The sequence below is a fragment of the Schistocerca americana genome, chromosome X, assembly GCF_021461395.2.
Source record: "Schistocerca americana isolate TAMUIC-IGC-003095 chromosome X, iqSchAmer2.1, whole genome shotgun sequence".
Taxonomy (NCBI): Eukaryota; Metazoa; Arthropoda; class Insecta; order Orthoptera; family Acrididae; genus Schistocerca; species Schistocerca americana.
In genome coordinates, this window is record NC_060130.1 from 566,952,334 (window position 1) to 566,963,598 (window position 11,265).

Consider the following 11,265-nt stretch of genomic DNA (forward strand, 5'->3'; position numbering starts at 1 on the left):
TACTTTACATCCCGAGTTATTGCGATACAGAGCAGTGTTTTCTAGTGGTGACTTGTTGGATCCATTTTCAATAGCCAAACGACTGTATCAAGTAGCGATTAGAGGAGCTGTTAGACAGCTGCGTTATGTGGGTGGCATGGGAATCAGGCGAAGGCGAAATGCAATCCAGGTCGTTTAGATACTTTTGAGCATGTCTGTACTTCGTTAACAATCTGATTAGGTGCTGGGTTCGCATCCCTGTCAAAAGCTTTATATGATGGCATTTCTATTTTAAACATGAGCATACCTTGTTCCTTTCGAATGACACCATATTAAACGTCGTTGGGGGTAGTTCCCAGGACGGTAACTGTTATGACACGATTCCCAATTCAGTACAAACATTTTCGTCATTTATTTTCAGGATCTGAATTGATAACTGATACTGGTGCAAACGTCTATACCTCACGTCTCTTAATGCCTAGTGATCCGGTCTCAATAAGGCGCAAAGAAAGCTTAGCTTAGTTAGCAATGGCTATAGATGCTGGGCTTTAATCCAGGTCCAGAACGACGACGTTGGTCATGTCATTTAAAGATCAAATTTGTGTAAACGTAGCTGTTGATGTGTTACAAGAACAATGATATTACTGATGATTTGCTGTTAATGTTGAGATTTCCTTAGAGTGCTTGTTGCCGTTAACTGCGTTTTTCTACTGGTTCGTCCAATATCCAGTTTCCAGAGCCACTCGCCATTGAGCGACCTTCAGCACGTGGATGGAAAAGCTTTTAGAGAGCGAAAAACTTTTTTCCAATTGCCGTACAGCTTTGTAACTCCATATATTGTCTCAAATATTTAATTTTGACTAAGAATTACTGTACGATATATGTAAAATAATCCGTTTTCTCAGAACTTTTGGAATGTCCCTTGTTGTAATTAAAGTTAGTTTATGAGTGTTATGGGGTGCCTCATCGCTAAGAACTTGTTTTCTAATATGTTTTGTATGACGATATTAGTTGACGCTTAGACTGACTACCATAAAGACCTTTGGTGTCTTGGTAGTCTCTTGCGGTATCCATTGTGTGTAGTGGTATTTAGAAGACCTGCAACACAGCTACGTTATGTTGGTTGTGACCCAATTTTTTTGCTGTCAAGTGTACCTTTGTGAACTTATCATTTCTGAGAACGCATGCTGTTACAGCGTGATTACCTGTAAATACCACATTAAAACAATAAATGCTTTAAATGATGTCCGTCAACCTCAATGCATTTGGCAGTACGTGTAACGACATTCCTACCAACAGCCTTCCATAATGTTTGCACATGCATTGACAATGCGCTGCCACATGTTATCAGGCGTTGTCGGTGGATCACGATAGCAAATATTGTTCAACTTTCCCCACAGAAAGAAATCCGGGGACTTCAGATCCGGTGAACGTGCTTCGACGACCATTCCACCCATCATGAAATATACTATTCAATACCGCATCAATCGCACGCGAGCTATGTGCCGGACATTCGCTATGTTGGAAGTACATCGCCATTCTGTCATGCAATAAAACTTCTTGTAGTAACATCGGTAGAACATTATGCAGGAAATCAGCATACATTGCACCATTTAGATTGTCATCGATAAAATAGGGGCCAATTATTCTTCCTTCCATAATGCTGCACCATACATCAACGCACCAAGGTCGCTGATGTTACACTTGTTGCAGCCATCGTTCCCAATAGTGCTGTAAGTAGACTGTTTAGGTTTTCTTATTGGTAACGCCACGTAGCGCTCCGTGTGAAAAATCACTGGGTGTGGTGTGTCCAGTCTGTCGCTAGTTTGCATTGTTGTCTCCCAATGTAGTGTTGGGCAGATGGATGTGAGCAGCGGGTAGCGATGAGAAGTTGGAGGTGAGCAGCCAGCAGTGGTGGATGTGAGGAGAGAAATGGCGGAGTTTTGAAATTTGTAAGACTGGATGGCATGAACTGCTATATATATTATGACTATTAAGGTAAATACATTGTTTGTTCTCTATTAAAATCTTTCATTTGCTAACTATGCCTATCAGTAGTTAGTGCCTTCCGTAGTTTGAATCTTTTATTTAGCTGGCAGTAGAGGCGCTCGCTGTATTGCAGTAGTTGGAGTAACGAAGATTTTTGTGAGGTAAGTGATTTGTGAAACGTATAGGTTCATTTAGTCAGGGCCATTCTCTTGTAGGGATTACTGAAAGTCAGATTGCGTTGCACTAAAAAAATTATTGTGTGTCAGTTTAAGCACAGTTATTTTTCTAAGGGGACGTTTCAGTTCATATTATGCCGGTTTACGTTACCACAGTTGGTAAATGACGCTTCGTCGTTAAATAGAACATGTGAAAAAATCTTTCATTGTCCCGTAATATCTCTTGTGCCCAGTGGCAGAACTGTAGACGACATTCAAAGTCGTCACCATGCAATTCTTGGTGCATGAAAATATGATACGGGTGCAATCGATGTTGATGTAGCATTCTCAACACCAGCGTTTTTGAGATTCTCGATTCTCGTGCAATTTGTCTGCCACTGATGTGAGGATTAGCAGCGATAGCAGCTAAAACACCTACTTGGGCATCATCATTTGTTGCAGGTCGTGGTTGACGTTTCACATGTGGCTGAACACTTCCTGTCTCCTTAAATAACCTAACTATCCGGCGAACGGTCCGGACACTTGAATGATGTCGTCTAGGGTACCGAGCAGCAAACATAGCACACGCCCTTTGGTTACTTTGCTCACAATAGCCACACACCAACACGATATGAACCATTATCGCAATTGGTGAATGGTCCATTTTACCACGGGTAATGTATCAAGAAGCAAATACCGTCCGCACTGCATGAATGTTACGTGGTTCCACGTACTTACCCATTTGTTACTATTACAGCACCATCTACCACAAAGCGGAAAAGCGGTCCAACTAAAGCCTTCATATTTCTTGGAATATGGAATAAAAATGGGGGCTCCTATTTGAAAAATGAAAAAAACGCAGTTGATATCCATTTGTCCTATGGCAACGCCATCTAGCGGGCCAACCATAGCGCCATCTGGTTCCCCCCTTCAAGCTAAATGAGTTTCGTTCTTTGTAGTTTTTTTGGTTTGTCGCTTATTTCGTGAGATGTTCTAGTTCAATTTAATGATAAATTGAAGATATTAGTTGATGGATCAAATGTTGAAAATAAGTTTGTTATCATTTTCAATTCAATTCAATTCAATTAATACTAATCCTGTTAGTCCACCAATCGTGAATGGACTGTTCTTTGGACAATGCTCAGAAATCTGTGGAGCAAACCACAGATTCATACCAATTGTAATTGAAAGAACTTCAGTAAAAAAAACTCAAAAAACAAATAGAAAATAAATTCATGGCCTAAGATGAAATATTCATATCATTGATTCCACAAAACAACATTTTTAATTAAAATACTTAAGCAACCTAAGCAAAAAAATACTCGCCCTTTAAACAAAGAATGTTTACAGGCAATCAATGTAAAAGTAAAAGACGATATTCACGAAAATAACCAAGAGAACAAGTATAAACACCAGAATAATAATTACCATGCTGAAAATAAGAATACATTCATAAAGTATAAACAGCTCTAAACAAAGACAAAAAATTAAAGCAAAAAATCTAAAAGAAGATCAGGACATAATTCTATTTAGTAATCTAAGTTCACCTACCAAATGTAAAGAAGGAGGAGCAGCTATATTAGATGATCTCAAAAGGAACCATCATAAAGCCATTCTTGGTATCAAATTAATTATACCCTTGTTAATTAATAGTCTTCGTCTACCTAAACGTTCATAAATAATATTAGATAAACAAAATAAACCAGAAGAACATAAACCATGACCAACCATTAAAGAAAGAGAACCTATACAACCTCATCAATTCATGCTCATCAATCCTCCAATAACCATTCTTATATGAGCAACTGAAGAATATGCAATTAAAGACTTTAAATCAACCTGACAAAACAAATAAATCTATCAATAGCCCCACCAGATAAACCCAAGGACAATCAAAAATAATTAAACTTTAAACCCAAATAAGAAATAACCTTCATAACACGAAAAATACCAGAACCACCTAACTTTAATAAAACACCAGCAAGAATCGTTCTACCTGAAATAGGGGCATTAACATGAGCCTTAGGAAGCCATAAATGAACCAAAATAATTGGCATCTTAACTGAAAAAGCAAGAACTATAAACACAAAATATAAAATAATAAGAACCAAAATCAACCAATAAAGGAAAATATAAAGTATTAGAAAAATCATAAACAGTAAATAACACTAATAATAAAGGTAATCTAGCAACCAGAGTATAAAAAATTAAATAAACACCAGCCTGTAAGCGTTCAGGTTGAGGACCTCAACCCAAAATCAAAAGTAAAGTAGGAACTAATCTAGCCTCAAAAAAATATAAAAAGAAAGAAGACTCAATCTAGCGAACGAACAATAAAGCATAATCATTAAAATTAAGACCATCAAGACAAAAAAATTAGAATGATAAGAACTTAAATAAACTGAACCTCTAGCAGTATTTATTAAAGAACAAATTCAAAAACTAAGCAAAATCAAACTAAAAGAAACATAATCAATACCAAAATAATATCTAATTATATTCAAATCTGTGTATGAATGAACACAAATCATAAAACAAAACTAGACAGAAATATTAAAGAATGAACCAACCATCAACAAATATTAACCAAACAAAGAAGGATCAAAAATTTAGTTATAAGTAAATACTTTAACATAAAGATAAACCAAAAGAATTAAAAAAAAATCATTTCCATGAGAACGAATTATTGAAGCTAAAATACAAACACCTAAACCACCTTCACAAACAGAAAAAACCAAAAAAATAACAGGAAAAAATTAATCATAATCAAAATAAGAAAAACAATAACTAATATAAATAAAGAAAGAACAATATTTTCTAATCTCAAAAGAACCATTAATAAATGCTTACGTTTAGAAGAAAAAACATAAACACCAGCAAAGTAAATCAATAAAGAAGTTAAGACAGAGAATATAAACATTAGTTTTAATAGTTGAAAAAAAAAACGCCGGTCTTGTAAACCGGAAATAAGAGCAGCCCCCACTTTTAAAACTTCAGAGGTGGAAAAGCCTCCATCATCGGTCCCCAAAATCGATATTTTAATAAACTAACCCCTGAAATGATCAAAATAATAATTATATCACTATCAAACGTAATAAATATTAATTTTATTAAATTAAGACACCCAATATCAATAATGCTTTTCATTATCCTACAAACTTTTCTAGTTGGACTAATAACAGGAACATTAATGGAATGATATTGATTATCACATATTTTATTTTTAACGTTTCTTGGTGGTATATTAGTTCTATTTATTTATATTACGAGAATTGCATCAAACGAAATATTTCAACCTAAATCAGTTACGATAATTATTACATTAACAATATGAGTATTTATTATTTCAACATTCATTATTTTAAATATAACAGCATTTATAGACTTTTTCAAGAATATTGAAACTATAAATATTGATAATTCAATCAATTATCAAGAAATAACAATATCTTTACAAAAACTATATAATAGACCAACATTCATTATCACAATAATACTAATAATTTATTTATTTTTAGCACTATTAGCAGTTGTTAAAGTCACTAATATTAACCAGGGGCCTATTCGTAAAATAAGATAATTTACTAATGAATAAACCCTTACGATTAAGACATCCTTTAATTAAAATCATTAATAACTCTTTAGTTGATTTGCCCGCACCAACAAATATTTCATTTTGAAGAAATTTTGGGTCCTAATAGGGTTATGTTTGGTAATTCAAATTGTAACTGGACTATTTTTAGCTACACATTATACATCAAATATTAAAATAGCATTTAGTAGTGTAGTTCGCATCTGCCGAGACGTAAATAATGGTTAAATTATTCGAACCTTACATGCAAATGGAGCTTCCATATTTTTTATTTGTATTTATTTACATGTAGGACAAGGAATTTACTACAGATCTTACATATACATACACACCTGAATAATTGGTACAGTAATTCTGTTCTTAGTTATAGCAACTGCATTTATAGGATCCGTTTTACCTTGGAATCAAATATCATTTTGAGGTGAGACAGTAATTACTAATTTATTATCAGCAATTCCATATTTAGGAACAGATTTAGTTCAATGAGTGTGGGGAGGGTTTGCTGTTGATAACGCAACATTACATCGATTCTTTACATTCCATTTTGTACTACCATTTAATCTTTTATTCTTTCTTCACCAAACAGGGTCTAATAACCCCTTACGCCTAAATGGAAATATTGAAAAAATTCCATTTCACCCATACTTTACTTTCAAGGATTCTATTACATTTGTATTAATAACATCATTATTAATTATACTGTGCTTGATTAAACCTTACCTCCTAGGGGATCCAGATAATTTTGTACCTGCTAACCCATTAGTAACCCCCGTTCATATTCAATTAGAATGATATTTCTTATTTGCATATGCAATTCTACGATCAATCCCTAATTAGCTAGGAGGTGTTATTGCATTATTCTTATCAATTAGAACCTTAATCATTTTACCATTTTATAACAAAACACCATTCCGAGGTATTCAATTCTATCCTATTAATCAGATTATATTCTGAATTATAGTAGTTGTTGTATGCTTATTAACATGAATTGGTAAATGACCTGTTGAAGAACCTTATAACAGGACAAATCTTAACAATTATCTACATTACATACTTATTATTTAATGTTTATGTTTCAAACACATGAGATAAACTAATTAAGGAATAATAAGTTAATTAGCTTAGGAAAAGCATATGTTTTGAAAACATAAAACTAGAAGTTTAACTCTTCTATTAACTTTTCTTAAAAAATTTCACTAAATAAATGAAATAAATAAAATCTTTAAACCAACAAATAAAATAAAAAATTTCAAAGATTAAGTCAAAAAACTTTTTCAAGCTAAGTACATTAACTTATCATAACGAAATCGTGGTAATGTAACCCAAACTCAAATAAAACCAGAGGACATAACAGCAAGCTTAATAAAAAATATAAAAGAATAAAAATCACCACCTAAAACAATTAAAGCTAAAAATATTCTTATAAAAACATTACTAGTACACTCAGCTAAAAAAATTAAAGTAAACCCGCCTGCACCATATTCAATATTAAAACCTGAAACTAACTCTGATTCACCTTCGGCAAAGTATTCTTATTGATGTTCCTACTATTCCTGCTCATGCTCCAAATAAGAAGTATAAAGTGCCAATATCCTTATGGTTTGTTGAGAATAATCATTTTTGCGGTAAGATGGCTGAATTTTAGGTGGTAGACTGTAAATCTACTTATGAGATGTTTCTCTCTTACCATGTTTTAGGTCTTATATTCAATTATGATTCCAGACTGCAATTCTAGAGGTGTAAAGTTTCACTAAGGCCTAAAAGATTATTCTTTTAATTATAACTTTGAAGGTTATTAGTTTATTTAACTTAAGTCCTTAGTATAATGAGATTAAGGTTGATGTTGAGATTAATCCTATTGTTGAAATTATTACTGTTATAGGAAGAATAATTCTTGAATTTTGAGACTTCATTTTTACAGATCATGAATTTTCTGTGTATGACATAATTAGGGCTGAGAATCTAATACATATATAATAATAAAGTGTAATTGTAGTTAATACAACCATAATGGTTATAATAGTTGTTGTGTTATTTTCTATTAAAGATTGTATTACAATTCATTTTGGTAGAAATCCAAGGAATGGTGGTTACCCACCTAGGGATAGGAGAGATAGAAATGTTATGAATTTAATTTCAGTTTTTATATTTCTGGCTGAATAAATTTGGTTTATAAAAAATAGATTTATTTGCTTAAATAATATGACCATAATTAATCATAATAGTGAGTAAATAATAAAATATAGTTCTCAGATGTTTTCTCTGACTGTTAGGGATCTAATTATTCACCCTAAATGTCTAATTGAGGAATATGCTAGAAGTTGGCGTAGAGATTTTTGATTTAAGCCCCAATAATAATTCTTAGAAAGGTTTTTTATTAAGATTATTGACTTAATTTTAAAATTTTTGTAATAATGATAGAATTAGTATATTTTTTGTATATAATTTTTACCTCGTGGACTAGGCAAAATTGTTTTCGCCTGTTTATCAAAAACATGTCCTCTTGAAAATACTTTGAGGTCTGGCCTGCTCACAGAGAGGATTTTTAAAGAGCCGCGATTATTTGAACGTGCAAAGGTAGCATAATCATTAGTCTCTTAATTAGTGGCTGGAATGAATGGCTTGATGAGAAATCAACCGTCTCTTAATAAATTTTTTAACTTAACTTTTGAGTCAAAAGGCTTCAATTTTTCTTTAGGACGAGAAGACCCTATAGAGCTGAACATTTTACTTTATATATAGTTTTTTGTTTGTATTTCTATATTTAATGATGATTTTTGTTTGGGTGACATGAGGAATAAATAAACTCTTCATTATTATATCATTTATTTATGTTTGTTTTTCGATCCACAAATTATGATCGGAATAAATTCTGTTTCTCACCCTATTGGATACTTTATTTGAATCAGCAAAATTGAAAATAATAGTATTGTCGATGCTATTGCTTGGACAAAAAAATATTTATTTGACGACTCATTTATTATTATATTTTTATTTCTTGTTAGGAGCGGAATAAATAAAAGTAAGTTGTTCTCAAATCCTATTCAAACTCCGAATCAGTAGTTTGATGTATTGGACAGGAACATTCCTATCATTAATGTTGATTGGAAGAGAAGTTTTGTAGAGTTGTTGGTCAGTAAAAAGGAGAGAATTGATACCTCTATAAATGGGGTATGAACCCATTAGCTTGTTTAGCTTACCTTTTTACATTAAGGTGTATGATGCACGATAGTTTTTGATACTAAAGGAGGTAGTCTAAATCTGTCTTATGTAATTTTTGAAGAAGGTAGTTTTTATTTACTTGATTTACCCTATCAAGGTAACCCTTTAATCAGGCACTTCATGAATATTTAATATACAAATAAAAAATTTTTTTGGATATGTTTATGTATTATTTTGGTTATTTCTAATTAATTTATCTCGACTCGGATAATTTGAATATATATATACAATAAATAATTTATATTAATATATTTCATTTAATTTAATTTAAATACCTATAATGTTATTTTATTATTATTAAATGATTATCTTAATACCTTTTTTTACCTACGATTGTAGCTACTTATGTTTTTAGCTTAAAATAGGTTATTATATTATAAATTATATAATAATTTGTATATTAATATTAAATATTATTATAATTGGATATAATAATTATAATTAATTATATTAAATATTAATATAAGTGATTATATTAATTATAATAATATAATTACATAATTTTCTATAATTAAATTATATAAATAATTAATATTTAAGTTAATTCAATATAAAGTCAATTTTATATTAATAACATATTACATTAAATTACATAATTGTATAAAATATATTTATATTACTATTTAATCTTTCTTTATTATTAGTGAAATGGAAGATTAAATAAGAAAGAATATAATACATTTATTGGTATACATGTTCCACATTAATCTTTATTTAAATATAATAGAGAAGTTGTTGTGGTCATACGGGGGTGCGTTTCTTTTTTTTTGTCATTTTTTCTTTAAATATTTCAATCTTTTATTTTTTCTTAATTTTATAAATTTTCAAATTTCTTATTTTTGTTTCCAAAATTTTTATTCTTGCTTGTTTATTCACTTTTTCTATGTATTATTTGTAATTTTCGTTAAACTAAATGTTCTATTTGCAGTAATTTGATTTAATTATCAAGTGATTTTGGATTTAACAATTGATTTAGTATCGGCATAATTCGTGCCAGCAGCCGTGGTTATACGATTGATACAAGTGAATATTATTGGTTAAAACAGTTGTTTATATTTTTAGGGTTAAAATATAGATTTGTAAGGTGAAATGTTAAAATTTATTTATAACTCTTTTTATGAATCTGTGAAATTTAAATAATAAACTAGGATTAGATACCCTATTAGTTTAAATGTTAATTATATTTACCAGGGTACTATTAGTTAAAGTCTTTAAACCCAAAGAATTTGGTGGTATCTCGTACCATTCAGAGGAACCTACCCCATTATTGATAATAAACGATTTACTCTACTTAATTTATTTGTTTGTATATCTCCATTATCAAAGAATCTTATTAGAGTTATAATTCTCAAGATTTATAAATTATAAAATATTTCAGGTCAAGGGGCAGCTTATAGTTAAGAGGAGGTGCGGTACAATAGATTTTTGTTTATAACGGATTTGATGGTGAAATACTGTTAATGAAGGTGATTTGATAGCAATTTAATTTGTTTAATTTAACTGATATTGGCTCTGAGGTGTGTACACATTGCCTGTCACTCTCATTATTGATTATTCTATTTTATTATTTTAAGGTAGCTTCAATCTGCTTCAAATCCAAAGTGGTGTCTTGGTGAGAATTGATTTATTGAATGTCGAAGTAGACATGTTGATAAGAAAATTGTTCCAATAATTACATGTAGACCATGGAATCCTGTTGCAACAAAGAATGTTGATCTATAAACTGCATCTGCATTGGTGAAGGGTGCTTCTCAATATTAGTATGCTTGAAGTATACTAAAGTACAGTCCTAGTAATACTGTAAAGCATAGTCCTTGTAATGCTTGAGTATGATTAGATTCTATTAAACTATAATGTGCTCATGTTACTGTTACTCCTGATGCCAAAAGAATAGCTTATTAAGTAATGGAATTTGTATAGGATTAAAAGGTTGAATTCCTATTGGAGGTCATAGTATCCCTAGTTCAATTGCAGGTGCTAGTCTTCTTCTAAAAATGCTCAGAAAAATGTAACAAAGAATAGTACTTCTGATGCAATAAAAAAAGATATTCCTCATCGTAATCCAATTGATACAAATCCCGTATGTAGCCCTTGGTATGTCCCTTCTCGTACTACATCTCGTCATCATTGGATTATAGTTAGTAGGGTTATTCCGAATCCGATTATAAATAAGTTTATATTAAATAGGTGAAATCATTTTGCTAATCCTGATACTAGAACTATTGCTCCAATTGCTCCTGTTAATGGTCAAGGTCTATAATCTACCAAGTGGAATGGGTGGTTTGAGTGAGTTGTTAACATTGGTTTAGTATACTTCTCTAGAATATA

The 11,265-nt window shown here is 31.1% G+C and overlaps 1 pseudogene; it reads left to right on the forward strand.

Annotated features, from left to right (window-relative positions):
* Positions 1-5,710: 5,710 nt before the first annotated feature.
* Positions 5,711-6,507, forward strand: LOC124555447 (annotated as a pseudogene).
* Positions 6,508-11,265: the final 4,758 nt, after the last annotated feature.